This window comes from Mastomys coucha, unplaced genomic scaffold (assembly GCF_008632895.1).
Source record: "Mastomys coucha isolate ucsf_1 unplaced genomic scaffold, UCSF_Mcou_1 pScaffold15, whole genome shotgun sequence".
NCBI lineage: Eukaryota > Metazoa > Chordata > Mammalia > Rodentia > Muridae > Mastomys > Mastomys coucha.
In genome coordinates, this window is record NW_022196897.1 from 93620166 (window position 1) to 93625895 (window position 5730).

The following is a 5730-nucleotide window of genomic DNA, read 5'->3' on the forward strand; positions in this document are numbered from 1 at the left end:
CCATGCTTGAACTTCTGACATTATGTCAGTGTTTTGAATTAGTGTTTTGAATATGCTTGGCCAGGGAGTGGCCGTTTAGGAGTGTGTTAGAGTATGTGTGGCCTTTTTGGAGAAAGTGCATCACTGTGAGAGTAGGCTGTGAAGCTCCACCAAGTGTGGAAGAACCAGTCTGCTCTTGGCATCCTTTGGACGAAGTAAAACTCTCAGCTCCTCCATTGCCATGGTTGCCTGGATGCTGCTGTTCTCCTGCCACGATCATAATACACTAAACCTCAGAACCAGTAAGTTATCCCCAATTAAACATTTATAACAGTTGCCTTAGTCGTTGTCTCTCTTTACAGCAATAGAAATCCTAACTAAGCCAGTGTGCTGTGCAAACTGGACAAACAAGGTGCAGGGAAGTCTACTTCCAACCTTAGTAAGGACAAGGTAGGCAAGACCTTCACAATTACTCCTTCTCAACAAAGTCTGTCAGATTTTCTGGGCTAGAAGGCCAAAGATGACATTCAAATAACTTAGAGAGATTTTAGGTGACTGTCTAGTTACACAGCTGTCTCTGTCATTTTTACAGTTTTGGAAGCTGTTTGCCTATACTTCCTGTATACTCAGGCAATATTTACTTTTCGAGTCTCTGACAAGCTTGAAAATTACATAGTTATAATTTTACATTTAAGTTTAAATTATATAGGATTTGACAAAATGTTTTAAGATCTAAGAAGATATTCTTAGGTTTATAAATTCAAGTTTTGAAAGAAAATGATTTATGTACTGAATTGAAACTCACCACAATAGAATAGATAATGAAGTACTTTCTTCAAGACTGCCAAAGGAATATGGACTGAACATTGGGAATGTAATTTTTACCTGCTAGTTTTCCTATGTCCTTACTTTATATAGTTTATTGATATTAGAGAAAGAGACTTTTACTGAACTAAAAGAGAGATATATAGAGACATGTATATTATGTGGATATATTACTTGTCAATAAAAAGCTGATAATAATGAGCTGAGGCAGGATAAAAAGGTAGTACATAATACAGAGAGATAGGAATTCTAGGAAAGAGGCAAGAGCAGAGATTTCACCCAGGACTTGGAGGAGATGGACAAATGAAACTAGGAGAGGTAACTAGCCATTTGGCTGGCATAGATTAGAATTAACAGATTATATTAGTTATGAGCTAGTCAAGGAATGAGCCAAAGCTTTTGGCCTAGGCATTTATTCATAAATAGCAAGTCTCAGGGCTGTTATTCTGAAAGCAAAGAGACTAGATAGAAATGCTTCTGGCACAGTATGTAGCAATGTCTAGGAAGGTAAAAAAATATTACAAAAGCAACAAAATGACAGGAGTACTCTTCATTGATAACTCTTGGTGTTAACTTCAATTCTCCAATCAAAAACCACAATGTTGAATTTTAAAATGTCATTTGTCTATTCGATGTCTTCAAGTAAATATCCCTCACTGGCAAAGGAAAATTGAATAATAAAAAACAATGTTTTGTTGTTTGCAGGAAAATAGATGGAATTGGAAATCCTCATATTGATTGATATGTCAGACTTAGAAACATGAACAGCAAGTTTATTCTGTCGTTTGTGGATTATATAGATACATAAAATCACACAAACACACACACACACACAAGCTTAGTGTTGACATGAAAATAGAAGTTAAACTGAGGTAAGGAAACTAAAAAGTGCGAGACAGAAATTGGAAGAAAGGATTAGGGGTTCTCATATGGTCAAAGCACAATGTACACTGATACTTTTCACTTTTAAGTGATGCCTTACTGGTTCTTATGACTTCAGGTAAACAAAAGAAGGAAAGTGCTCATGGAGCTCCATACCTTCCTGAGTACTGAGAAATTCCTGATAGTTAATTGCTGCAATGTGAGACAAAAAAAAATCAATCTTTATAAGTTGTGGCCATGGATAGATTCTCTATATTGCCCAATACATTTATACATATAGGCAGCACCAGTTGGAGCTATTGGGTTACCAAAATCAGGAAGACAATAAGGAAGCTTGACTACCTTGAGGGTACAATGGCATGGTAAGTATGATTGCGTTTCATCAAATTTATTTATAAAGCTTTAATGAAAAGACTATAGAGAATTTTATATACAAAATACAGTTGATAATATTTATTTATAAAATAAAATGCTATTTCCAGAGAACTACATTTTTTTTACATTTATTTTTAAAATTGCTAAAATGTAAAAAGAAATAAAATGAGTTTGGAGCAGCAAAATGGTTTACTTTATCAAAGACTATTTCTAAAAGCTGAAGAGGCATAATTTATTTTGTAAGAAAATATAGATTTTTCCAGAGTTTAAGCATATTATCATTATCATATTTTTATTTCATATAGACCTTTGTTAAGGCACAATTGAGAAGAGTTTGAAAAGGTAGAGAGTGTTAATAATAATTTGACTGTGAAATGTTCTAGGTGAGTAAATCCTTGGTTCTGTACAGTAGAAGTTTAATGACAAGACAGCTTTCATGGGATTATATGAATGTGAAAACTGGTAATGAGTATCTATAGAATCTTTCTCAAATCCCTGTTTGAATTTCTTTCTGAATATGCAATAAACATCTCATTTTCATCTGTATTTTTATTTATTTAGTTATTTATTATAAGTTCAGTATAGCTGTCTTCAGACACACCAGAAGAGGGCATCAGATCTCATTTCAGATGGTTGTGAGCCACCATACGGTTGCTGGGATTTGAACTCAGGACCTCTGGAAGAAAAGTCAGTGCTCTTAACCGCTGAGCCATCTCTCCAGCCCCTTCATCTGTATTTTTAATGTGCAGTATATTTTGAAAGAAAGAGAATATTGAAGTTGAAAATCAAACCAGAAAACAAAAGTAGCCAGTAGAATATCCATTCTGTTTTCTACCAAGGACTCCTGAAGCACACTAATGAGAACATTGTGATGTGAGAACATCAAATTCCAGGTGGTGATCACCTCATCCATAACTTCTGACCTCTTGATTTATTTGTAGTGGTCTTGATGATGGATCTAATCTCACCTAGGATACACAGTTCTAGAGAAGTTTCCTGAGAAAAAAATCTAATTCTGAATGTGAACAACAGGTTTGTCCTACCAGATGAATTCTTAGACTAAATAAAAAGAGGGAAGTAGAAATGAGTTGAGTACTAGCGTTCCTTATCACCATGAAGTGAACCAAGGTGCTCCTGACATAGTCTCTTTTCTACCAGTTGATCACATTAATTTATGTCTTAGGAGATACTTGGACACAAGGAAATTAACTGTGGTGGTCTGAATATACCTGGCCTGTGGGAAGTAGCACTTAGGAGGTATGGCCTTGTTGAAGTAGGTGTGGCCTTGTCAAAGGAAGTTTGTCACTGTGGGGTTGGCTTTGAGTTCCTATGCTCAAGCTTCTCCCAGTGTGGAAAAGAGACCCTTATTTTTACTGCCTGCAGAAGAGAGTAGACTCTGTGTGACTGCCCTTGGATCAAAATGCAGAACTCTCGTTTCCTTCTTCAGCACTGTGTTGCGCTGGATTGTCCCATATTTTTCACCATGCTGATAATGAACTGAGCCTCTGAAAATATGAGCCAGTCCCAATTAACTGTTGTCCTTTCTAAGAGTTGCCCTGGTCCTGGTGTCTCTTCCCAGTGATGGAAACACTAAGATCATAACTATTAAAACCCATCAGTCAACTATCATAAGCTGGGAATTTAAGTTAGGAAGTTATCATGAAATGTTGTGAAAATTGTCTAAAAATAGTATCAATCAAGAGTTAGACTCTTAAAAAACAAACAAAAAACCACTTCTCTTCTGTTTGTTATCCTGAACTAGGTGGGCAACTTTCTTTGTTTTTTTTATTTTTTTTTGTTTGTTTGTTCTACTTATTATTAGGAGTTGCTACTATTTATCAAAACATTTATTTACCTCAATTATTTGTATAATAACCCTGAGAATGATCTTTATTTACCTCTTAATGATAAGACTTTACTTCAAAATCATTCCTTTCACCATTCATTGCCTTTTCATTGAATAATTATATTGATACCATGATATATATTTTATAGTGATACCAAATTAACTTAAAGTTAGAGAATGTGTAAAATTATTATACTGCTTATCATCGTAGTATTATATAATATTTTAATGATACAGTACTTTAAATTTGACAGATAAGTGAAGGAAGAACATAAGATTTAGAGTCAGGCTTTTTGGAGGCATATTCTAAGGGATGCTATTTTCCCAGTTGTGTGATTTCTGTAGCCACTTTCACTGAATGTATTTCTTAAATGTAAAATGAGAATGCTGACACCTACCTCAGGGGACAGCATAAGGGAAACTAAAGGGATTGAGTACCTAATATACTTTCAGTTTTAGTATGTCTTTTATTTTGGAAACCTTTCCCCAGTGGGATAAGAAAATATGCAAGGACAATTTTGAATCCTATGAACAAAAATCACCTGAACTATTGTGTCATCTCCACTAGCAACTTTATGAGACAGGCATATCTGTGGTGAATTATCTTGACTGCATTAATTGAAGTTGGAAGAATCATTCACTGTAGATGACCTTGTTCCCTACACAGGACCTTGGCCTGTATAAGAATAGACAAATTGAGCTGAACACTAACGTACATGCATTAATTTATTCCCTCTTTTCACTGTGGGTGTAATGTGAATAGCTGTCTAATGTTCCTAGCACTTTGATTTCCCTGAAATCAAGGGATATACTATAACCTGGAATTGTGATGCAAATAAACCTCTTTACCCTGAAGTTGTTCTTGCTAGAGTATTTTGACACCGCAAAAACAAAAACAGAACAAAACAAAGAAACACAACAATATGACACCAAAGTTCAGTTGCCATACAATTTCAACCAAACAACCAAATATTCTATACTATTAACTGTCTTTCTTTTTATTAATTCTTTGAGAATTTCATACAATGAATTTTGGTCATAACCATTTGCTTCCCCCCACTTTTCTCAGTTCAACCCTTCTTTTCTTTCTCACCCAAATTTGTGTCTTTATTTTTCCCCATCAAGGCCACTTTGGTTAAATATTTGTGAATGTATGCCCTTCCACTGGAGGCTGGCTGATTTATTAGGAGTTACACTATTAGAGAAAACCTATTAATCCTTTTCAAGAATACAGCCATTGCCAAGTTCTCCTCAGCTAGGGGTGGAACCTCATGCCCATTTCCCTTTTTATGCTAGAATTTCTCTTGCCTGGACTTTTACAGGTCCTGTGCATGCTGCCATAACTACTGTAAGTTCATGTGTGTTGCTGTCCTGCTACATAGGGTCCAGAAGACACAGTTTTCTTGTTATCATCTACTGCTTCCAGCTCTTAAATTATTTCTGACATTCTTCAAAAATGATCGCTAAGCCTTTGGAGGTGGGTGTGAGGAATATATGCTCCCTTTAGGGCTTTATTCTCTGTATTTTGCACCAACTATAAACCTCTCTATTGATTGTTGTCTACTGCAAACAGAAGCTTCTCTGATGTGGGTATAAAGGTGACTTATTCAATGAGTATAATAACAAGTCTTTAAAATTAGTTTAATATTATGTCCCTTTAGTAGAATAATAGTACTAGATTCTCTGCTAGGGCCTATGACCTGTCTAATCACAGGTTCTCAATCTGATAATGGTAGCATTTTGTAAAATGGATTTCATTTTGTGAAATAGGCCTGACATTTAATTAGAAAGCCATTAATTATCCCTATGGTGTTTGTAGCAAT